General features: G+C 35.4%; 1 protein-coding gene across 2 annotated transcripts in view; it reads left to right on the plus strand.

The window, feature by feature from the left end:
- SH3RF3 (SH3 domain containing ring finger 3) overlaps positions 1 to 26,365 on the plus strand; it is a 241,542-nt gene that overhangs the window by 169,879 nt on the left and 45,298 nt on the right. The gene's annotated exons all lie outside the window — the stretch shown is intronic.

Raw genomic sequence — 26,365 nt, forward strand, 5'->3', positions numbered from 1 at the left:
AGATTATGCCCCATTAAGCTATAATAGTTTCTTTAGCTGGTGTGGGATCAGCGTTTATGCTGTGAGTGACAGATCTCTGCACTTGTGTCACTCTACCAGTCTCTCTAGTGACAGTAACTGTTAGACTCCATTAGCTGTACATTTTCTGTTCAAGCATCTTCAGTTTTGCTTGATTGTTACTTATTTTCATAGAGTGACTTACAAAATATTGCCAAAAAATTGGCTACTGCAGGAGAATTTTTTAAAAAAACATGGAAAATGTTTTAGTCTTTATTGAGAAATGAGAAACTATATTGTATTTTTAGTGAGTTAATATATATATTCACCACTTCACCACTTTATTTGCACAATATTTCCATTGGTGCATTTTACATGCAGAATTGTAGCCTGTTTCCATCTACTATGCTATCCAAATATTGTGTTTTTGTATTCCAGGATTGTCACTTGCAGTATTGACAGATTGCCAGATTTATCCAGTGGCTGTTAGCCCGAATACTACTTTATGATCCCCGTTAGTGTTTGCCACTTCGAAGTGGAGAATGCTGTAGGCTACAATGGGGGTCACTGGTGCTAGTTTCAGACATCCTGATCGGTACTAATTGACACTTTTTGATAAATAGGGCTCTTAGTGTGTTTTGCTGATATGTGTAGTTGTTTTAGGTGATCTTATCATATTAATGTAGCCAGATACTCAACAGTGTGGCAACTAACATTTTCCAAAGAAAGTCAGAAATTGGAAAGTTTTATATTGTTTTAGTAGATTTATATGGATAGGTAAGCCAAGTGACATTATGGGGGTTGATATAACTTGATTACACCAAAATAGGGCTGGAACATGCCTCAATTCTCACACTAATTATATGGAACATTTGATATATTTTCATCTCCAACTTAATTAACTACTGAATAGAGTATTGGTAAACTAAACATGTACATTTTCGTGTCAGCAAACAGTTCATTATGATACATGTGCTTGACTTTAAAACTTCTGTCAACTGGTGGGTGTAGATAACGTGCCACTCAAAAAACAGTTATGTTTCCTAGCAATCAGGAAATCCAATAAAGATGAGGCTAGTTTATAATCATTTGAAGTGCTAATGACAATGCTGATGTTCAAAATGCAGCAAAGCGGAAAATGATTTTTAGACATTGCCCGCATGAGGATAAGATTAAAATGTGGAATATCATGAAAACGGCTATTGTAGATCTTTATTTTTATGCCACTTGAGTAGACTTGATACAAGACTGATTATTTTCTAATGTTATATTTAGGATGTTATAAAAAGGCAAAGAGCACAATATAAAAACCTTCAGGAAAAGATATGTAATAATGAATAAAGTATAACAACCATCAAAAACTAAACACCAAGCAAACAGCTAAATTATTATACTACATTATGGGAGCTGCTTTACCGTTTTGCATGTTTTGCATTATTGTCCATCAAATTTTGAGATTTTAATGACACTAGCAACCTGCACAACCCTACTGTGCTGAGCAAAGGGCTCGTTTTCCTTATGCTTCACTTAAAAAACACATACAAGTCATGCATTTGACAATGAAAGTAAAAGGAAAGCAGCAGATAGATAAGCTTATCCCTTTGTCCCTCTCTGTGTCCTCTGGTATTACATGACTTAAAGCCCCATACACCTGCAATTATTGTCGTTGGAAAGGATCTTTCACAATCCTTCCCAACGACAAGACTGCACAATGCATGAACGAGTGCTTTACATACAGCGCCAACCTGCTCTATGGAGAGGGGAGGGGGAGAACGCTCTCCCCCTTCCCTTACATTACGATCGTCCGTGGATCCGCCAGGACGTTTGTTCAGACAATGGACGATGGGCGCTGTACACATGCCCGATTCTCGCCTGATATCGACCCTGAGCCGATTATCGGGCGAGAACCATTAGACGTGTGTACGTAGCTTAGCTAGCTTTATGTGCTTCTTTTTGGAGTTGTAGGAGGCTGAATACCAGTCAAAATCTAGAAAATACTCTGCTTACATATAAAATATGTAATGATGTAATAATAATACAAAGGGGCAGTATTGTGTGCATTTTATATCTACCATGAATTTTAGAATAAAGAAAAGCAAAGTTGCTTTATTCCACGTTCTGTACACTTTAGTTACTACAGATTACACCAATTTGTACATTGTCTATTGCTTTTTTGTAATTTTATGCTGTTTGTATCTGCAATACAGAAACTTAATCAGTTTTCATTTTATGAGGGCAGAAATAAGACTTTACAAGTTTCCAGAAACTGTTTTAGGAACTGTAGTGACAGCCAGAAACTCGTGCTGACGATGTGCTTTACCCGAAACTTGGTTAGTGGCAGGCAAAAATTATCAACATTAAAAGAAAGAGACAATTATAGGATAAAAGAAAGAAACACATAAAATGTGTTTTTGCTGCAGGAAGTTTAATTAATGTTCTGTCTGAACCTTGAAAGTTTACCAGAAAACCTCTTTCTCCAAAGCGCCAACAATAAACTGTATTTGAAAAACACATCTCTTTTTAGTTTCTTGTGTAAATAACTCTTAAAGATGTTCATTTGAAACGAAAAAAGAACAACAGGGAACTTTTTTTGGCTGCAAGAAAAAAAAAGATGCTTTAAAATCCAATTAGTTCTGCTTATTACTGGGTAGGTTATATGAATCTCCTATGTAGGATCCTACAGTAGCCAAGTGCCCAGAAACAAAGATATTAGAAACTGAATGTTGCACAATATTCTATAAAGTACACAGTGATCAAACATTAAAAAGCCACCATTGGGCAGAAAGGTAGGAGTTGGGTTGGTGGGAATTTTTATTTACATCTAATAAAGTGTCCATTGTTTCCTCTAAATATTAGAGGTTGATTACCATTAAGGACAACTGGTGTGAAAATGACACACGCTTGTAAAATCTTGACTCCTACTACTTCTGTGGTGAAGGAATCTCTGGAAAATGTGTAGAGAGAAAGCATACAGTTACTTTATAATTACTGGCAGAAAAGTTCTACAAACATCAGTAGAAAGAGCACCTCTTAAACAGTGACATTTGTGTTAAGCAACATTGGTGTCTGCCGAATATATGACCAAAAGGACAAACCTAATAAAATGAAAAGTTTAACACTCGAATTGAAATGGACAATTTAATTCTAGATGCCCATCAAAATGCCCCCAAAATTTGGATATGTACTAATATTTATGTAAACTAAGCTTGTGGCTGTTTTAACAAACAAAATGCACTTCTAACAGCATAAACAGTTAATGTTTTTTACCAGAACAAGTAAAGCAAAACCTATGCAAGCTACCAGGAATTCAAAAATAGTATTTATTCTCTGTACTGTATTCTAAAACATGTACTATGTACTTTGTACATTTTAAATGGAAACCTGAATATTTTGAATGTCTGTATAATATTCTTCAGATAACCTGTACATATTTTAGAAATGTTGTCACTACTAAAGATATCCCTTTTGTGTATTACCTAAAAAGTTGAGGCATTATATTATTTGAAGATTCTGTGATCTACAGTCAACTGGATGCAGAAACGGGGTTCTGACAGGAACAGATGTACATTTTTTTTATTTTACTTTTAAGTATAATGCAAAACCTCAGGGTAGTTTCCTGAAAGCCATGAATATGATGTATGGATCAAAAATAACTATACCCCTGGCCTCAAATGCAAAGCTATCTTGCTAGAAATCTTAATGGCTTGAGCCCACGGGAACAGAGAAAAAGAGCAGCAGTGGCTCAGTGTTTATGTGTAATAAGCCTGAAGAGCTTAATGTTTAGACTAGAGCTTAGGTGTTATTGTAAGACCTAAAGGAGAAGAAGTCCTAAAACTTTAACTAAGACCGAAAAATAAGTACCTGATGCAAATTATTAGCTATATTTTAAAAATTATTTGTAAACAAAGAAAGAACCCATATAACATTTATTTTGGACCATGTAAAGACATTTTCTGCTATGAAATATTTTCAAGTTGACTTTGATTGCAGTACAGGGCAAAGTAAATCCAAGGTAGACAAGTGGTCATGACAAGTGTGGTAATTACTAAAGAAGATTTTGGAACAATTAGTTTGGTAGAATATTTTTTTTTTTTTGTTTAAAGAAATTTATACTTAGCCAATAGGATATTCTAAAGTTAAGGGGAGGTCTCCCTTGTTCTTTGGCTTTCTGGACAATCTTGCATAACAAAGTTGAAGGAGAAAATATATGGATAACCTGGAAATCAGTCAAAAAAAAAAAAAAAAAGCATTTATTTACCACTAACATTTTACTACATTTTTTAACACATTAGGAAATCTATGTGAAATTTTTGAGGCAAAAAAAATCTTATGCTGCTTTAAATGCAGCTCCTATCTCTAAAATAGGATTATGTAGTGAATCAATGACCCTTATGTAGCCAGGGTCCTTGTGCAATTCTTCCCATTCTGATAAAAAAATGTGCATTGCCCATTAAGTCTTGGATGAGAAGTAACAACATATGAAAAACAGGAGGTAAAGATGAAATATTTCATTCCTGTTATGTCCGAAATAGGGTCAACAGTAAAGTTTCCTTTCTCCCATTTATCAATCAAGATCCACAGATACTTTTAGTAGAGATGGGGTAAATGCTAGTCCAGCGTAAAGCTATAACGTAGCCTATTTTACTGACCAGTTCAAAAAAAGGAGACTCGGAACCTCTGAGTTTTCAGATCAATGAAAGCCTAAGTTATGACTAATAAGAAAAACTTTAATTCTGAAATAACTAATAGCATGTGTCACAAATCCCCTTCATTTGTAAAGAGTATTGGAAAGACTAAATACTTGCTTTCTGCTGTCAAATCTTTTTCTGTTTTCCTCTGTACATTTTATTGTTCAGTTTCCATTTGAATCCAATTAGATGAGTGAAACCAATAATGAATACAAAGCATATTTTAAATTAATCTGTATTGCCAAGAAATCCTTTAGAAGGATCGTAAGAAACCTTGTAAAGCAGGAGTATAAAACATGTTTGACATTAGAAAGGTATTGAAAATGTATTTAATCCCAAGAATGTAATATTTCTCATTTTACAAATCCTGACATGTAGTGACCACATTAATTTTATTATTTTAGCTTTCTTTATTTTCATGTGTTGATTTTGTCAGTAATACATTTCTTGTTCTAGGGTGACAACTGAAGGGTAGTTCATACCAGTGGTAAAAAACTGGGACATTTACTGCCCCTGGGCATCTACTGGCAACAGTGAGAAACCCAAGAACAGTAACAGGCAGTAGCCTCTAGGTTTGCAAGTAGTTGCAAAAGCCAGCAAAGTAGTTCATTTTTTCCCCATTTTTTGCATTAAAAAATGCTAGGTTCCAATTCAGGTCTATCGAGATGGCTGGGACGGCATACCGCTAATAAACATTGCTTGTAGCGCTAAAAAAACATGCAGCAACACTACCAACTACCTGGAAAAAATGATTTAAAATATTTACCTATTTGTTTGCCTTTTTATAAAAAGCCGTAAATTACACAGTACCCCTTAAAAAAACCGTGAGCCAGCCTTAGTTGTACTGTACATTTTAAGACAAGAAGTGTTTTAAAACTACAGAACTATAATAGATGCAGTGTGCTCCATTCTTAACACACTGATGACATTGATTAATATAAGACTGAAGAGTGCCCAGGACAGCACTGGATTTCTGGTATATTTTTATAATAAACAAATCTAACAAAACACTTTTAATGGTATATTTATCACAAAGAGCAAATAGGAGATTTTTTGTTGTGGTTTGCATATGATAATTTTCCTTCTAACCTATTCAAAATTTCAGCATATAACCTAGAATCTAATCTACCTCTGGCAAAAACTGTAGAAGGCAAACCAACACAGATGCAAAAAAGTAATTCATTAGAACATCCTGGAGTTGCTCTAAATGACAGGTGCAAAAAGCCGTAATCTTTAGAGTTTGTATTTAAATGGCATCTTGATGCAGTGAATTAAGCTGGAGGTTGTCGGTTGGTGGCTAAATCTGCCCATCTGGCATCCCTTCCATTCACCGCTCTCACTTAAAGCGTGTGATATTTCCACCTTTTCGGATTAACATTTCAGCTAATTCAAGAGAGAGCCTGATGTCAGAATTGAACTCAAGTCTGTCATCAAATTAATTAGCTATGGAAGCAAAACATCCACCAAGAATATTCACAAATTCTAAAGTAAATAGTCTTGTAGACTGTGACAAAAAATATCAGCATTTTATTTTATACCATATGAACCAGCAAGAAACATTCTTAGATTCCTTCTTCCATATGGTAACAGCAGGAAATAATATGTTTGATTATTTTATCATATCTAATATTGCGAGTGTGAAAAGAAAAACATCAGTTATTTAATTCTTTGTTTTGACTGTCATTCCTACAACTAGAGTTTGGTTTGCGGATGGGGGTCAGCTATTATTATTTTTGGATGATTTAACTCATTTAAGTGGTGGCATTGTAGAACCTTTCTGTGCCACATAAGTAGTGCTTGCTGTGACTTGCCACTGTGAGATGATTTATTTTGACTCCCAGCAGCTAGGTCAACCCACTAGTAGAAAAAAATGCATTTACCCAAGAACACATTTGGCTATAGCTGTAGATAGGTTATTAAGCAATATATCATAGTTATGATCAATATCTAATTTACTGGACACTAAGCTGGAGTCACCACGGGGTCCACGGGATATTTTGACAGTGTGCTGGGTCTGCCATCACTTTCCTCATTGCCAACCATTAGTAGAAATTCTAGTTTCCATGTGCATGCTGTAAAACCCCACAAGAAAAAATGAAGTTGCCAGCTGGGATTGTGATCTGTTGCTGCAGGAGTGACAGAAAGACATTGAACCAAAGCAGAAGCTAAGTTAATATATGCTAGTTGATAGATAGGCCAGTTAGGTGGAAGGGGAGGTTGTGCTAAACACTGGAAGTCATAAGTCAATATTTTAACTTATCTTTATTATACCAAGCAGCACTTGTATGTGGGAAGTCCTCTGTCTTGTGATTTTTTTAGGAAATAAAATAAGAATTAAAACTTCATGCTGGCTTTAAATGTGAAAATCACATAATCAGATCAGAACTGGTGCTAAATTGTAAAGATTACAATTTGTAATGATGTGCAAGCATGACCGTAATAAAAAAAGTATGATTTACAATAATGGAACATCATTTATTGATAATTTTATTTTCAACTGAGGCCAAAAATGTATGACATAATAGCACTCTGGTGGTGTGGGTTTTATTTATTTATTTAGATCGAAAAGATGTTATAGATGTAAGAGAACATTTAGGTTGATTTTATGCTACCAAATTTTTTCTCACTATGGAGAAGACTAATCTAAAATTCACAGGGGAGTGTGTAATAAAATTAGGACCATGCAATTTTCATGAAGTTGATGAACAGATCAAACACACAGTTATTTTATCAGCAAAATGATCTAAACTACATAGACATGAAACAAGATCTCAAATCTCAATATATTACTAAAATGTTTAGAAGTGACATATACTGATGCTTTTGTTTTCCTTTTTATATGCATATGTTGTAGCACTTGAGATTACCGTCTCATGCCTCTTATGTTCCCATTATTTTTTAAATGAAATATAAAAAGTTTGCTTTGTAACCTGGGCTGGATTGCCCTACACATCAGTCTGATTTTGGTTGTCCTTTATCCACCATAGTAATATTCCAATGACTGAGCAGTGGCTGCAATTCTTTGTCAAGTATGTGAACCCAAAGTTAGTTTAAACATAAATTCATAATTGCTGTACATTTTATTACACATCTTCCCATTGCTGATGTGTTTTCAGATGTATTGCTCGTGGCCTGTCATCTTTTATCTTTCTTTCAATGTCCATGTTTTCTGTCCTGGCACTTGATATGCATGTTTATTCCAAATCAGTGGTTCACAAAGTAGTAACAAAAAGCTATAGATGACAATGAGTATTTATTGTGTAGTCAGGCATCTTCAAGGCAACGATAGAAGCTCTCATATGTCCATCCTTACCTGTTCTATAGTCAATGTTCTGGCACAGCTTTATTTAGATTCCCTCCTAACCGAGGAACACCCGAACAATGCCACATTTTTGTATCACTCCTTGTATAAACCTGAATGCTTTACACTTTTTTGAACATTACCTCCCCTTTCCTAGGTAATTCATTTCATATATTTGGCAACAAATGTCTGGAAGGTGGACAGAACAAGAAGTAAATGAGGAAAAATATATTGCAGTTTGGTCTTGCCACCCTAACTGTCTTGTCCAGATCACTTGAAAAAATGTGTGAAAAATACAGGAACTAGACCAGCAAAAAATTACATATTATATTATTTACATATTATATTATTACATATTATATTACATATTATATTTACATATTATATTATATTATATATTTACATATATAAGAGTTTTCTTTCACCCCCTTTCACAGGCACTTCATTTAATTCTTCAACTCTCATCTCACTAGATTTGCTAAATTAGCTTTTTATTCATTATAGATTACTGAATTATCATTGGACTTGGCATAATTTTGCTTTTGTAGCAATCACATAATTATAATCATCATCATAGCCTGTATGCTGAGCCTAATTGTGTTTATTGCTTCAAATAAAACAGTTTCTGCCACAATCCTATAAAAATAAGGACAAAGAGCACAACATTATTTTATTTTATAAATAAAGAATAACAATAGTGTGTATATTTACAAAACTACTTGTCTCAAATGTGTTCAATTTAATTTTGGAATATAATCACACAAATTGACTCATTTCACGTTTTAGTTGTATCTCCAATGGCTGTGAAGGTTCCTATGTATCCAGATTATGGTACAGTTAGTAGTAGTAAATCACATGTAACTTGACATGACTTGTACTGTTAAATATGTTTAAAAAAACTTATCTAGGAAGTTTCTCAGCTCAGTTGTTATGTGTTCATGGATGAAGATAGCCCAACATGGCTCAGTAATTCAGATGATGGTTTGATTTACTAATGGACCTGCGTGAACATTGGCACAATATTTGTGCACAGACAAGAAAATTGTGTAAATATTTAATAAATAATTACTTTACTGTTATTATACTGTGCACCTACAATGCAAAGTTCACTGACTATATGAAGTGTACATGTAAAGGTTGTAAGTGAACAAGCTTAGGTTGCTATAGAATATGCACTCCAGAATACAGATATATTCAAACTATGTCACAGCATGCTTAAAACATATCATATTCTCCAGTACTTTTGAGCCTTTCTAGCTGTTGTTAGCATCTTTTAATATTTTTACGATGTAGGAATAAAACCACATTAAATTTGCATGGCTGGTATTACAGAAGACTCTAAATGGCCCTAATTAAAAAAAATTCAGATGGGTATTGCAGTGCGAGTATCTTTATGAGTGAACAAAAGAGGATTTCAAATACTGTTGCCTGGATTAGAATTCCATTGATACCCATACATATATTGCATTTTCTCCATACCAATATTAGTGTATGGGTTTTATGACTGTTTTTTTTACACCATTTAGCTTAGTGCTTACACATTTCATTGCTTAGCACCAAGTTCACAATATTTTTTTTAAATAGATTTTAAACCCCATTTCCGATTTCAAAATAATACAATTAGTAGAACAATTCTACAAATAGGAATGGGTAGAGCAGTAGAAAATACAAAATGAATGGTAAAATACATAGAGGAAGAATAGTTTAGGATACGTTTCCGGAGATCCAAGAAGTGAATGCTTTCGGTAAATTCATTAGAAAGATAGATCAATGCAATAATAAAGGGTTCTATTAAATAAGATTTGACCTCGGATATTGAAGAGAGCGAGTTTTTAATCCAAAGTGTTATAACTAATCTCTTACCCATAATTATGATGTAATTGATTAAAATTGGTCTACTATTTGAACATTTATTTCTATATTTTTTAGCAATCTTGATTGGCCAGGCCAGAATGATGTAACTCTAGTGCATGTTCATGGGAGTTCATTCAATCTGGGCTCCAGTATCATACACTGAGCTGCAGATGCACTCACCATATAAAATTATTTATTCAAATATGTGGATACTTTTAGTAGTTAGTTTAGTCCGCTAGAAATTTGGTGGCTTCATCAGATGGATCAATGTATGGGTGAATAGTCAATGGTTCTCTACCTAAGCATCAATGAAGAAGGACTTTAAAACAGAGAGAAAGAGACTGCAAAGAGATGGTGTTTATTTTTTTCAATCACTTGCCACCAACTCAGGGTCTGTAGCAGCCATTTGTACTGTTATCTCAGTAAGTGACACCACTGAACACATTTTTAGAATCATATTCACACATTCATTATCTTGCTAGGGAATGTGAAGACTAAAAGGCATTTAATTGGCTAAGCTAGCAAATTGGAATAAGTCTGCTAACTCTTTTTACCCCAAGTTAAAGAACTGCATCTGTCGATATACATTGTGCTGCTAAAACTACTTTTTGTACAGGTAGTCCCCGGGTTACATACCAGATAGGGACTGTACGTTTGTTCTTGAGTTGAATTTGTATGTAAGTTGGAAAACAGGTACATTATTTTAGTAAATGAAATTAGGACAGATGTTTGTCTCAACATATTGTTAGGCAGTGAGGTGTCAGTTACTGTATAAAACCCTCACTGTGAGCTAATCACAAACAAAGAAAAAAAAACTTTAACTTTTACTCATTAACTTCTGTTGTAAGCTGTGCTTTGATATGCAAAAAGAAACAACTGCAGATTTTGTCTTGATCATTAAAGAGTTACTAGATGTTACAGATCAGCTCAGCTGATAAGATCATCCACAACCTCAGCTGTGTTTAGCAAAAGAATTCTTCTGCAAGTCCTGCAAACCGCACCCTCCCCCCATCCAGCCCCCGTCCTGCACAGGAGCGAGCAGGGAAGCCCCCGTTCGTATCTAGGAGTGGTTTGTATGTCGATGTCCTTAACTCAGGGACTACCTGTATTGTCACCATCTTTAATCTATGATTAGGTGGAAATATTGTGTACTTTTATATTGTCCATTGCCACTCTTCTTTCTAGACAATTACATTTTTTAAATGGCAAATTATTTTATACTCAAACCCATGTAAAGCAAATTTTATGTTGCTATTTCTAAATATGTGGCATAGATTTCTAAAAGTGAGAACAAAAAAAAGATACAACATTTTTCCATCCTACACAGTTTTTTTATATAAATCTGCCTCTAAGTGACAAATTTGGTGAGTTGCTGTAGGAAAACAATTTTATTTGCAAATATTTATAAGTGGAATGCATGGCTTTTAGCAAGAGTTCTTAGGAATAATACATACACAACCACACTAGGTATTAACTGCTGTACAAGAACAGTAAATGATGCAGCTAATTACTTACTAGTACACAATTGTGTTCTGATTTTACTGAGAAATATCAAGAATGGAGTTTTTTTCTTAAATAATACTCTAACAGGTACTATTACTGTCTAAAACAAAATCAGACAGAACTAAAAGTCAAACAGTAGACATCAGTAGCAGATGAACATAAATCTTTTTTAAAAAAAAAACAGACCTTTGCCACATCATTTGCTTGGCAAAATGCCATAGCATTTCCTTGGCCCTGAAAAATGTGTGAAAACACCAACCTACTAAAAGTAGCATTCCTCCTCCCCATACATTAAAAGTAAAGCTGTTGGTGTTATGGTGTTGTTGCTGACAGAGATATTTTCTTTTCAGCATTCATATTGCTTTGGACCTTTTATTGACCCTTTTCTATTATAATAACATTTATATTTCCACTATCGGTTTATTTTAATTTATGTAGGATTTGTGGGAAACAACAATTCAGATATCATTCTGTATTTTATCCTAAGAAAATAAAAGTATGCATTTCACCTCTCCTCCAATAAATATTTGCATTGATGTAAAACCTTACAGTTAAGAAAAAAAATTGGTAAAAACCATTCTATTGTTGTCAAGCACCAATTCAGTGTTATTGTATACAAGTCCTTTACCAGTTGTCCTTTGAGTAGTCTTCAGGCATCTAATTAGTAAATGGTATCACAAGCTGTTGTTATCTTTCTGTTTTGTGTTGACCTTCTACCTTACATGCATAATATATTTCTTTAATGATCATTTTCTACACACTATGTGTCTGAAAGTTCGATTCTTGTCACTTGAGCTTTTGAAGAAAAGCATAGGATTGATCTCTTCCAGTACTTGACTTGCTCTTCGGGCAGTCCATGAAATATGCAATATTCTGTACCAGCACCACAATTCAATTAAGCTTGCTTCTGTTTTGCTTTATTCAGCGTTCAGCTTTTTGCATCTTTATAGTGGCTTTGAAAATAAAGTTCTGTACAGGCAAAGATACACCTCTAAGCCCTTTATTGTTTTTCTTTCAAGGTTAACTTTTGGTTGGATTTTCTTTCGCTGCTGATTAAAATGTCACAATCGATTATTATGTTGTATTCTGTCGTTGTGTCGTGTCATATCATATAATACTATATCATATATGCTATCCTATAGTTTTATTTGAACAGACCAATTATGCATACAGTACTTTTTCTTATCTGTCAAATTTAAAATTATTGGTTGTAAGCATTACCATAATTTTTGTTTTCTTTATGTTGGGGTGCAGATCCAGTTCAAGATTACATTTTTTTGACCTTAGGTATTTTGATTTGCATTTCTTTTTAGCATTAAAAAATGTATTACTAATTTCCACTCTCTAATGTTGCTTTATACTACTGATAAGTTATTTAATGTATAAAATGGGTTTTCAGGATAGTGAAACTTATTTTTTGGTATTCTGGATTTTCAAGTATCCATTTATTTAATGTTTTAGTTTCCATTAAATTGTTGGGTAACATATTCCTGGCATATTAGATCAATGCAATTACAAAATGATTTCCACAGTTAGTAGAGCCACCCTTCTATTGGGTACAAATCACCAATCAGCAGGCATTACATTGCCTTCAAAATCTTCTGGAAACTGTTGGGTTTTGTAACAGTTGTATGTAATTGGTGGCTGTTACTTTATTCTTTACTTCTTGTTTCATCACTGCTTGTGTTACTGGAAGGCATTTCATAAAGGCATTTCATCTTTGTCTTTGTAATTGTTTCTGACATTTGTATTTCCGTTGTATGTGAATATACATATTTTTCTTGCACGTTAGGATCTATTTGCAATATTCACTGAGGTAGGTGAGGTAAAGCTGAGTTTTATTCAGTTTCTACATAATACCAATTTGTTTATTACAATCAAAATATCTAATACCAGTCCATTTCACTAATACCCAAAAGTATACTCTTTTGATTAATAAAAAATTTTTGGTCCATGGTTAATGCTTAATATGTCCCAAGTTCTAACGTGTAAGACATCTTCCTCATTTCATACACATTACCAAGTAGCAGAAAACTGTGATGAAATATGCATCTCAAAGTCTTGCCGAACCTGGAGCTTTACCCCAGTACCTCGAACTAAGGACTGTTTTTAAGCAGATTTTCTGTGTGACTATAAAGGTTTTTCATTTTACTCTATAAAAGTAAATTGTTGGAATTTTCCACTGTTTGGGAAAAAAATGCTTTTTCTTCTAAAGAAAACCTGTGCTCTACCAATAATATCTGCTTATACTGCTGTTGCTTGTTTAGCGGCTTGTCTTAATTTATCAGAGACCCATTTTTAGTAAAACTATTGCAAGCTCAAAGTTCAAACCAGGAGATCAATTAAATTTATAGTTATAAAACCATAAAGAACAACAACAGGAAATATTGTTTATTTACCAGTAGAAGATAATGTGTGTTGCAAACTGTGTTCAAACTGATGAAGACTTTGTGGAAGTATTTTACATGAAGAATAACACATTTACCTAGGTTGATAATTGTCAACCAACAGCAGAATTATAAGGTTTGTAGCTGGTGAGTTAGTGACAAATGTTGTATTATACATCTCTACTAAAATAAGAGAAAAAAGAACACAGTATAAAGTACTGGTAAAAGGTCTAAAGTAGTGATGTACTGATTTTTACATTTAGAAGCAGTGCAACTATTGGTGAAAGCTGATAGATGGTGTGGCCAAAAGATGTGTTTAGTTCTGTTTGCAAACTGCTCTTTATTATTGTGGTTCTGATTGGGATTTGATTGTCTAGTAATGGTTTAGTAGAGGATAAAAGAGCTATAAAACAGTGTGTGAGAGTGTTGGCGCTCTTCAGAAATCAACCCAATGCAGGCTGTGGCATCAACGGTTGCTAAAATTGCCAACACTGAATTTCAGCTGTATGCATATCTGCCAGATCTGAATTTAAAATGGATCAATCTGAACTGCTGTGACTACACAATACTTCTGCTACATAGATTTTTATAGTGTAATTTGCTGTAAACCTGAACTACTTTTTGTATTCTGCACTTTAGGATATTGCAGATTTTAGCTCTTCCCTCTCCAAAATCTCCAAAAAAGATGGCTCAAAAAAGCTAAAACACCATCCAGATACTTTATTTTTGCCTATGTTTTGCTGCAGATTTTCCCTATTCCTTCTCACTATGGTAAAACATAAAAAGAATTGTGCATTAGAGGCTTCAACAGTAATAGAAGCACTACAGAAGTTCTTACATTTCCTCATTCTAAGAAACACCTTCCACATAAAAGCATATCGACTAATACTTTAGCAATGGATCCAATTGGTAATTCAGCATTCAACACACACACGTTTGATATTTTCTGTTCTTTCAAACTTGGGGTGGGGATGGGTTGAACTGCAGAACATATAGAAACATCTGATTGGATTTTCATGATCATTGTACAGAGAACATGATTTATGTGCTTGTATTATCAGCTGATGTCTATTAGACCTTCAAGTTAAAAAAAAATTGTGGGCTGTTGGTACAATTTTAACAAATATTAATAATAATATTTAGGCAGTTGCGCAGTTGGTACCAATAGGCCACTATTGAAATAATTGTAATATTTGTAATAATATTTCTCTTGGAATTTACAACTGAATACAACCGAATGCCCCAATAATACTGTGGCTTTTAAGCCTAAGACAGATAACATATTAAGCAAAAATGATGTTTTTCAGTGAACACATCTCTGTGAATTTTGGAATTGTTATGCCACTTATCTTCCAATTTGTTTTGGACAGCTGAGTCGAAATAATAACTTCCAAAAAGTGTAATGCTTTGTGACAGACAGAATATTTGTGCCATAGGAATGTTTTGCCAGGCACGGTTCTATGAAACATTAAAAAGTGATTGCCTATGTCTTTGTTTTATTGAGCGTGGGAATTACTGAACTGAATCACAAAGGTCATTAGAAATTTACCAGGTCACATATTGCCAGGGAGCAGCCTCTTCTCAAGCCGTGGGCCAGCCCTGTCTGCATCACTTATATAACGCTAGAAATTAATAAATAAGTAGGAGTACAAGATAGGATGTAAGTAAGCATCTCAGACATAGAAGTACATTTCCCTCTGAATTAATGAAAATAGCAGTGGCCTGCGGTGAGACGGTTCTAGATTTGCTTTGAAGTTAGAATAGAGATTTCAGGCTGGTGATTTTATTGATGATAATAACACTCAGCCTATTGCTGAAGCAATTACTTCTAGTGTGCTGCTGGAATTGCTGCTGTGTCTTGCACTTGCACACTTATCACTTCAGCCATCTGAAACCTTATTTGGGAAAAAGATGCATTAAAGGGAGATGTATTTTCAGGACATCTTCCAACAACATATAGCTGTATTACCTGGTTGGCAGAAGTCTCAGAAGATGTACGCAGAACTTAATCTCTTTTAGTGTTCAAATAACTGTGCTTAAATGCAACACTTGGAATGTGCAATAACTTTAAATACTAACTTGCTTTAAATTACAACTAGAATGGAAGGGGCTGCAGAAGAGGGAATCATTGCTCTTAGTGACACTCATATATAGGAAATTACATCAAATGAGTCCCCATCAATTTATAGGAATTCTAAGATTTTAAAATATACACTAATTATTTTTAGTTGGAAATTACATCTGTTTTATTTGGAACTTTATAAATGTTTATCATTGGAGATTTTTTCTTGGTATATATAGATTTTTAGAAAGCACAGTTATACAAGTCATTCTTCATTCATCACAAGTCATTCACATATTAAGCACCAGCGCTAAGAATTGGAGATCCCTTTAAGCCCTTCATATAATTAACACAGTTTAACAAAAAAAAAAAGGATTTTTCAATGTATTTAGTGTATTTCAGGTCTGTTGAATCCTGAAATGACATCAGTTTCTACTCTAAACTGTAGGTTGGTAAATCTGAGGTACCACTTGACATTTTTAAAACTGCTACAAATATGTTTTAAGACAATTAATTTTTTAAACTATATTAGTTATTTATTTTTATTTTACATAAGAGATAAAAAAATTTTAAAAATACTACTGCTTTGATAAAGAAGTGTTTCTTGGGATACACATATACTGACTGATGGCCTATGGTTAGCTGATGTAACTAGTACATCTTAGAATATGTTTTTTAGGAAAATAAATTTCAAACTATTAGAAATGTGCATAACCAACTAAAAGGGTTTCCCTTCTTTTGATAACATAGTAAACTTGGCACATTGACAAATAGCTTACTGGGGTAAGGTCCCGTGATGTCGATCTCTTGGGAAATTTAGGTAGAAGTAGAGTAATAGTAAGTTACTGCCATTATTTAGTTGTTACCACAGAACCACAACATTTTGAATTATAATATTAAACAGAAAAAGTAGAGCGAGTGCCCAGTTGGCATCTATGAAATTGCTACAGGTAAGCCTGAAGGGGTGCCAGTCTCATGCATAAAATATATCAATTGTCAGGAGGGGGGCAAAAGGGAAAAGGAAGAGAGAGGCTTTTGAATGCACAAACTACAAATGATTAACTTTATTTTATAATTATTTACATACATTGATATCTAGAAACTAAACAGTTTGTGTGCGGTTACAATACATACAATATATTTAAAACACCTGAATACAGTCAATTTAAACACTATTTTCTTAAACACACAGTTTTGTTAGGAATTTTTCAGGTCATAAAACAAGTCTCCAACCCGACGCGTTTCGCCTAGATTGGCTTCATCAGGGGATATCAAAGATAGTTAGACTCAAACTACAATGTTCAGAAGAGGAAAAGAACATAATGTTAATGGTTTGTTATATGACCAAATAGTCTATTCATTTAACAATTAACCGAACCATTTTATGTATGTATAAAGTATATACATCAAAAAATTGTGTGATAGTTCAAAATGTGTATAATCAAATACATAGCCTGGGTTGGGGCTAAGTCTGGTGGCCAACACTGGTAATAAGAGTGGACATGGAGAACACTGTGGGTAGTGCAATGTGCCCATGCCAGTGAGCAGCAAGTGCCCACTAATTTTATTGTGCTCCATGTGTTTCATTTACATTGTTTAAAGAAAGAACTGGCCAAACTGAATTCCATGGTCATGGTCATTTTCACTTACGATGGTTTATATTGCACCCTTTTGAAAACTATCGGGGGAACACACCATTTGGCATTATAATGCCAGTGAAAAGGAATCCTTTTGCATCTCACCACTGATATCTCCAGGAGTTTTAGCATTTAGGTAGACAGCTTAAGATGGCAGACCGGTCAAAGACCTGGCCAAATCCTAAATTGCCACAAATAGTTATTGTATATACTAGATAAATGTTTCGTAACCTTTTTAACATGGGGGAACTCCTCGATTTAATGTTCTCATTTTACCCCTGCTGTAAAAACTATTCCCACAGTACATTATTATGATGGTCGGTAGGAAGAAAGCCTTCCACATTGCTGGACATTGTGTCCTCTTGAGGACCCCAAGTCGAGAAACACTGTACTAGAGTAAAAACCCAAATTTTTTTCCCTTATAAATGCCATTACAAAAATAATTGTGATGTACACAGGGATTACATCCTCTAGCACATCTTGGAACTGCAATATACAGATCAGAGCTGTCCAACTGTAACAGACTTTACATGGGGACACAGCTTCATGTATTGGTGGCCAAAAGTGCACAAAATATCATTTAGGAACAATTGTTGGAGAAAAAGGGGAGTTAAGGGACTTTAAAGGCAATCAGTTTACATATCTGACCACATTTCTATAAGGCTGAGATAACTGTACATTATATCAATAACTTTTTTTTTTTTAAAAAAGCCATGCAAATCGTGCACATGCATGAAACTACCTTAATGCGTTTCGTGGATCTGCTGTCAACCTTATGGAAATGTACTCAGATATGCGAACTGATTGCCTTTAAAGTCCCTTAGTTCCCCTTTTTCTCCCAAATTTTCCTAATCTCCTGGATATGGCAACGTTAAATTATTCAATATTTATTGTGGATATCCTGCACTTTTTTTTTTAAGTAGGAACAAACGACCCTTTATAACCAACACATTTAAATATTTGTATCGGTTTATGCTCGAGTATATATGGTACACAGAACAATCTTTGAAAATTACCTTCACATCAACTGTTAGAGCTGTTGAATATTTTCCTATTATACTAATAGACAATTTTGATTTAAAAAAAAGTTAGCACATACAAAAAAATTAAGAGACCATTTTTTTTTGTACTTTGTATGCATGCTTAGCATTAAAACTAAACTCCAGGCAAACAACTGAGCGCCAGCTGAAATAGATATTTGTGAACTACCACTTTAATCAAACAATTGGTAATTTTTTGCTCTGCTAGTTTTGTATCTCAGGCAACCCTGGCACATGACTAAGCCAGCTAAAAAAGCTCTACAGTAAGCTTCAGTTCTAGTAATTTCCAAAGTTGGAGTTCCAGATGCTAGACCACAGTTAAACAACACTGCCTGGAAATTGAACAATAAAGGAGCATCACATTGAGTCCATTCCCTCTCCCTCTCTCTATTCTTTTCCATGTCCTGCTGAGATTGCATCATATTGCAGTAGGCTGATATTACGACAAATGCCTATACCAGTACTAGTATGTTAAATTTAAAATATATATATATATATATATATATATATATATATATATATATAATAAATAGATTTTATGTATGATAGTGATGTGATAGTATTTCATCATTACAGCCTATGAGACTCCCTGGTTCTTGAATTCCCTGACCTCTGTTTTTCTGTGCTGTTGCAAATATTCCTTAAAGCCTGCGGAGTGGCAGCCGCTTATCTAAGCCTGCAGACCATGTCCACCACTGCAGCATAAATAACTGAACATCAGTGTCATTAAAATATCTCGGTGACTTCATACAGAGGGTGATGAGTGCTTTAAATCACTCTTCTGGGACTAGATTGCAATTTTTTCCCCGTCTTTACTTTTTTATAGAGTAGAGGACTTGTACATGATGAATGTTGAAGTTCTAGTTATTATCATTCAAGCTGTCATCTACACTAATTGCAGGTTAATATCATTAAATATGCAATAGTGCTTTTGAATTTTCTGGCTGACTTTGCATTCACTATCTGACCCTGAAGCAAGTATCATAAATGGACACTTTTATATTGAACTATGAAGATGATGGTGTATGTGTAGAGCCGAAGGACAAATTTGTTGGCACCCCTACAGCTCATTGAAAAAGTGCTTTTATGCCTCCTGATCACAAAAAAAATGTGTGTGTGAACAATTGTTCCATGTATACACGCGTTTTAAAGGTTACAAAGCAAGTAAAACAACGCAAGCGTATAAATAAAACAAAGCAAATGTAAAAAAAGTATTCTTTATTCTAGAATGACTTTAACACATTTATTGGTACCCCTAGATTAGAGCATAAATAATTGTATTAGAGTGATTGTCAAGCTGGCTGATTTATTTAATTAGTATCATACAGGTCTTCAATCATGCAGTAATCCAGCCTATATAAATAGAGAAAAGTAGTCATTCAATCCTGCAGGGCAGTCCAATCCATTCGGGGGTGTCTTACATCAGGGCCTGCGTCGTCCCGGAGCCGGCGATCCCGGCACTGCCATCTTCGTCTCTTCTTCCTGGTTCTTCATCCAACGTCACCCGACCCAGGCGTGAGATCGGGTGACGTAGGATGAAAAAACAATTTGCAAATCTTACTGCGCATGCGTGAAATCTGCAAACTTTTCTGTTCACGCGAAACAGCTCCTGCATGCCCGAGATGTTTGGCAATGCACAGAAGGCACACCCAAGAGCCTCCCGGGATGCCTGATGTAGGTATTTCGGGAGGCTTTGGGCTCCCGAGGCGATCAAGATTTAGGGGGGTACGCTATTGTTTGTATTTTAATTTTGTCATTGGTACATATATCCAGCTTCTAATGCAACTTTGGGTAAAACTGTTTTCTAACTACAGCCAGGTATATTTGTTTCTAAACAGAAACAATGTGGTAAGTACCGTATTTTTCGGTGTATAAGACGCTCCGGCATATAAGACGCACCCAATTTTAAAGGAGGAAAATCTAGACAAAAAAGATTCTGAAAGATTCCCCTTCTGATCACCCTGTGCCAATTTAAATTCCCCTTCTGATCACAAGAGGATAAATTCCCCACTCTGTGCCTATTTATCCCCTGCTGATCATCCCTTCCCACTTACCGGTCCGTTTCTCTCCGCCGGCTTGCTTCCGGGATCGCGGGGGCACGCTTGCTTCCGGGATTGCGTGTGCAGGCTTCTCTTCGCTGGGTCTGCAGGAAAGCGGAGACACGCGCTGCAGCCAGGAGGAGAGGAGAGAAGACGAGAAGCACGCAGGAACGCGGGATCACTGTATCGGGTAAGTATGTTACCGGTTTTAATTATTTTTTAAACCTGCATTCGCCGTATAGGACGCACCCACTTTCCCCCCCCAGTTTTGGGGAACAAAAAGTGCGTCTTATACGCCGAAAAATACGGTAGATAGGGCATCGCTGAAAACCTTTAGGGGATCTAACTGTCCCCCTCTCTGCCTACAAAATACAAATAAAAAGATATGGTTACATTTCCACCTTAAATTTCTTCTTTTTTAGGTTCGATAAATATTGACAGTTTTTCTGTGTCTAAGCCTAATATTTCACTCTAATTTGCCATGATCTCAACCAACAAAAATTCATGCTGTCATGGGCTGTCGAAATTCTCAATCCAAGTCATTAGGTCATTTAGCATTCCTGAGTGTTAGATTAAAGGTTAGTAATAATGATTGTTTTTACCTTATTCAGGTCACAGAACTATTACAATAATACTTTACAATGAAGTGTGTCATTGCATATGGAAAATTTAGCTATAGATATGTATTTGTAAAACGGCATAATGCTTGTTTATAGTCCTCTCCATTCAGCTGTACACATGTCAGCTGGGAACGCTTTATCTGCTGTCTGAAGCATTGCAGTTGCTGGAAGATGGCTTTGGGAATTGGGAATATGTGCTGTAATATTTTATCTTCTAGGGTGTAGGTTTTTTTCAGTCTGTTAATAAATCAAACTTTGTCTCTACTTTTTCTGTTACTGAAACTGTTTTAAATAAGTACAAATTATATAACCATTTCTAATATCCTAAATGTGTTTTTGTAAATGTGGCACATCCATTGTAAGCTGAACTCACATACAAACTGTACATGACTGCTAAGGCCCAAAAAATCTAGCCAAATTACTAATTAAATCTCTGTGCAACATTCCTTAATTTATTTCTAAGTGATCAGGATTTTTTTAATATTCTTATTTAGTGATTAGGATTTTATTTATGGCTTACAATTTACACTTACAGTTTTTTTATGGACCCCAAGCAATTCCCACCTTAGTGTGATAATGTGGCAACAATACTGCTCTACTTCTGAATTCACAGCATTGTTGCACCCCTTGTCTATACTACAGCGGAATGGAAAAAAATCTGCATGGCTGTCAGAACTGTTATGGTTTATCCACAAGTCTGTAGTTTATTACTCATCACCTGATCACATCTAGTCCTGCCCACTGCTTTCTGGATTGGGTCACTACCTCTGTTTCTAAAAAACCCTCCCATTGTGAAATGCAGTGTGTAGGAGGGGGAGCATGTGAGATACTAATGCATGAGAATTTAGCTTAGTCCCTCAATGTAAACAAAGTTTTTTTTTTTGTCTTGTTTGTTCATCACATAATGGCATTATTTTTTAAAGCTCTTCAAGGCTGGAGAGGATATACTTTTATCAGTGAAGCTGGGTGATCCAGCAAACCTGGAATGGTTTTCTTCAAAGACATTTGCTTTGTGTTAGCAAATGTTTTCAATCCTAGACCAGATAAATTCCAGTTTTTTTGGACCATCCAGGTTCACTGATTATTATTATTATTATTATTATTATTATTATTAAACAGGATTTATATAGCGCCAACATATTACGCAGCGCTGTACATTAAATAGGGATTGCAAATGACAGACTAATACAGACAGTGATACAGGAGGAGAGGACCCTGCCCCGAAGAGCTTACAATCTAGTAGGTGGGGGAATTTCACACACAAAGGATGTGAGATATGTAGTGTGGGAAGTAGTGATGGTTTCAAATGACAGAAAAAGCCGGGTAGGCAAGTTTGAAAAAATGGGTTTTGAGTGCTCTTTTAAATGAGCAGAAAGTAGGAGCAAGCCGAATAGGACGAGGAAGACCATTCCAGAGAGTCGGGGCAGCTCTAGAGAAGTCTTGTATCCGTGCGTGTGATGAGGTTATGAGTGTGGAAGTCATTAGTAGGTCATTGGAGGAGCGGAGAGAGCGGCAGGGGGAGTATTTTTTAACCATGTCAGAAATGTAAGTGGGACAATAACTGTGTAGGGATTTGAAGGCAAAGCACAGGAGCTTAAATTTGATTCTAAGGTGAAAAGGAAGCCAATGGAGAGAACTACAAAGAGATGTAGCGGAAGAGGAAAGGAGGGAAGGATGGAAGAGTCTGGCTGCAGCATTCATAATAGATTGTAGAGGAGAGAGTCGGGTTAGTGGAATACCAGAGAGAAGGATGTTACAGTAGTCCAGACGGGAGATGATAAGAGCATGTACAAGGAGTTTGGTGGTCTCAGGGGACGGGTAGGGGCGGATTTTGGAGATGTTGCGTAGGTGAAAGTGACAGGACCTGGAAATGTTCTGAATACTGATAAAAGTGTATCCTCTCCAGTTTTGCAGAGCTTTATTAAATCAGGTCCAGTGCTTTCCTTTTTTGTTTCACATTAAAGCTCTCATCATATGATCTTCTGTTTTGTAAAGGGTCAACAATTTAACATTGATCTGTGGTATTTTGTTACCTATTTTTTTTTTTATTTTTGTTCTGAAGACAATATCTACTTTAATTGGATTTAAATGCATGCTTACTTTAGCATATGAGATCATTAGCTATTCATTCACTGGAGTTGATTTACTACTGAAGTAGCCCGTTAGCTTAGCAGAGTAAATATGCACTGTGCTTTATAAATGGGTTTCATCAACGTTCACTGTGAATACAAATCACGTAATTAGAAAATAGCAAGAATAGATTTTTTTTTCCTTGCACGTGATTTGGTAACTGGAGTGTGCTCAACTTCTTTACTAATCTTAGATTGTAAGCTCTTTTGGGCAGCGTCCTCTCCTCCTTTTGTGTCATTGTCTCTGTCTGTCATCTGCAACCCCTATTTAATGTACAGCGCTGCACAATATGTCAGCGCCTTATAATATTATTAATATTAATATTATTATTATTATTATTAATAATAATAATAAGCTTAGAAAACATTCACTTTTCCAAGCCAACTGACTCCTGGTTGTTGAGTTACTAAAAAATTAGTAAGTGTACACTTACGCTGCATAGTCACTATGACTAAACCTTGGCTGGGGGGAAACCTGTCAGAGAACAATGAGCAGGGATTTTATAGTGACTTATGTGTCCCGGTTTGATTTGGTATGCACATTTGGCATAATATATTTGCATACAAAAATGGGATAGAAATTTGACTTCTAGTTTTAAAACTCTGTCGTTCAGGATGAGGTGGATCTCACTGATTTGGCACCCAGAGATAAGTTAACTTAAGCTATAGGTGCCCTTAAAGCAGTATCCTTTATCTAATTTGCATAGTGAATGCTGACAAAGATTAGTAAATAAGAGAAAAAACGTCTTCATGCCAACAAACTGATCATGCATCAATGCAAAAAAAAGAAATTTAATGTAACCAAGTGAATATCGTCTTTGCTAGTAAATCATATCCTCAGAGAGTCAATGATCCCTTTGTACAGCATCAGAATGGTAAATAAAACTCAGATCTAAACAGGCTAACAGTATTATTCTCTGAATGTTCCGAGAAGTGCTAAATATAAAGTTCCTGCAGCAGGTAATCATTAGTACACTAACTACTCACCCTGATAGTTATATATTTGTCACTTTCAAATAAGGATAATCTTATTATTTAAAGTGGTCTTTACACTTTACCTAGCACCAAGGTAAGATTGACTTCCTATCCACCTTAAGACCCCTATCTACAGAGCAGTGAAGCAGACACATTAATGAGGTGTTTGACTGCTTTCCATTTATGTTCCAGTAGAGAAGCTTTACAGTACCTGCAGAGAAGCTGTTAACAAGCTGATGTCCCTTGTGGCAACATGGTATTGCTGGAGTTTCTACAGAGAGCTCGGAGTCATGCTGATATGTGTCTTGCATTGCAGTGACAAATTGGCAGATCAACCCCCCTCTGCTGCAGAGAGGAGCAGACAATTTTCTACATGTCCAGAACAATAATGGTCATTCATCCAGAGTGATATTGCATCTGATTGAGAACTTAAGCACCTTGGTTATATTTTTTCTACCTAGATGAAGCTTTACATGCAGGAAATACACTGTGCTACTCTACTGATCTTGATATAGTAATATAGATTATTATTATAATTATTATTAGACTATTTTTATAGCACACCAATATATTACAGAGTTCTGTACATTAATAGGGCTCTGACCAATAGAGTTTCAATTTAAGAATTATTACACAAATGTAAGGGGGCCAAATTGGCACATGTACATAGCCTGCTTTTACAGCACATGACATTATTGCTTAGTCTGTACAGTATCTGTAAATTGAAAAAGGAAACACTTACTATACTATACTACTATACACTTCACCTTAGATGCTGTAGAGCAGGGGTCTTCAAACTTTTTGGACTACTAGGTCATTTCAGAAGGTCAAGAAGGCACACTAGACCAGAAGAAACAAGATGTCCAAAGAAAGGTTTTTTCCAACCGTGACGGCAAGCGAGCAGCCTCAGTCTTCCACTTATCCGCAGGGTAGTCTCTGTACGTGTGAACGTGCTTGGCATCAAAATGCCCCTTGAGATTCAACCACTTGAAAGTGCTGTTGGTGTCGTTGCACACTAAACACAGGGCTTTGTTGCCGCATTAGACGAAGAATATTATGTTAGTCCATTCGGGTCTGAAGACACGACGTTCGAGGTCAACCTTCCGGAGACTGCACGTTGCTTCTGCTCTTTAGGCATAGTAATTGGGGTTACTGTGCGGGAACTCGATGATATCGCCGTAACTCGCGATAACGGGACAATTCTATTAGGCCAGATCCAACAATAAATAACTGGGGGCCATTAGGCCAGACTGGAATACTAGATAGGCCGTATCCGGTCTAAAGGCCGGAGTTTGCCTACCTCGGCTGTAGAAAATGTTGCTACTTTCTAGATTTATTACATTGCATGCATATAAACACAGAGCAAGTCACTTTCATTGTAAAAAGTTATTACTTCTACTGTATGTTTCAGAAACTGCAGAGGAGGTCTTTTTTGCATAGTTAGGGACAAGTATGGGTATGAGGGCTCATAACATTCATGATTTCTTCCCACACTTCCATTTGATTTGTGATAGAATATTTGTTCTATGAAAGCAGATCTAGTTTTGATTCAAGAGGAATATTTTCTCCAGAAGTATATTAAAAATGTAATGCGTAGGAATTTTATTTTGGCCTATTGATAGATAAAGATATATAAGACAATAGGGGCCAACGTGCATATTTTGTAGATACTTGAAATAAAAAATGAACTAAAATTGATGCAGAACCTTATTCTGATACCTTAACTAAATGTATTTTTTGCAACACCATCTGGATAGTGGTCTATGCTGAATTCACAATCTCTCATAGTTTTCTGGCCTGTAACAGTTATGGTATACTTTATTTATTGTACTTTTACGTACCAACAGGTAGCCCTAGGTGATTTTATCTATCCTGGTCTTGAAAATCACTTGCCATTGTTCAATTTTATAGTGGTGTAGATTTTTTTTAAAAAATGGGCTGCAATAAAGAGTAAACAGGCAAAACCTTTGTGTGGACAGCGTCAGGAGTCGGTCAAGGATGTTGGGCTGTGAGGCCTTGAAGGGATTCATCATCAAGTCATGCATGAAGGCAGTTATTAGATGCTTGGGTGGTATTTTGAACTGGCTGTAAAGCTCTTGCAGGGATAACTGTACCAAAGTGTCTGATTGGTAA

The sequence above is a fragment of the Pyxicephalus adspersus genome, chromosome 1 (assembly GCF_032062135.1).
Source record: "Pyxicephalus adspersus chromosome 1, UCB_Pads_2.0, whole genome shotgun sequence".
Lineage (NCBI taxonomy): Eukaryota > Metazoa > Chordata > Amphibia > Anura > Pyxicephalidae > Pyxicephalus > Pyxicephalus adspersus.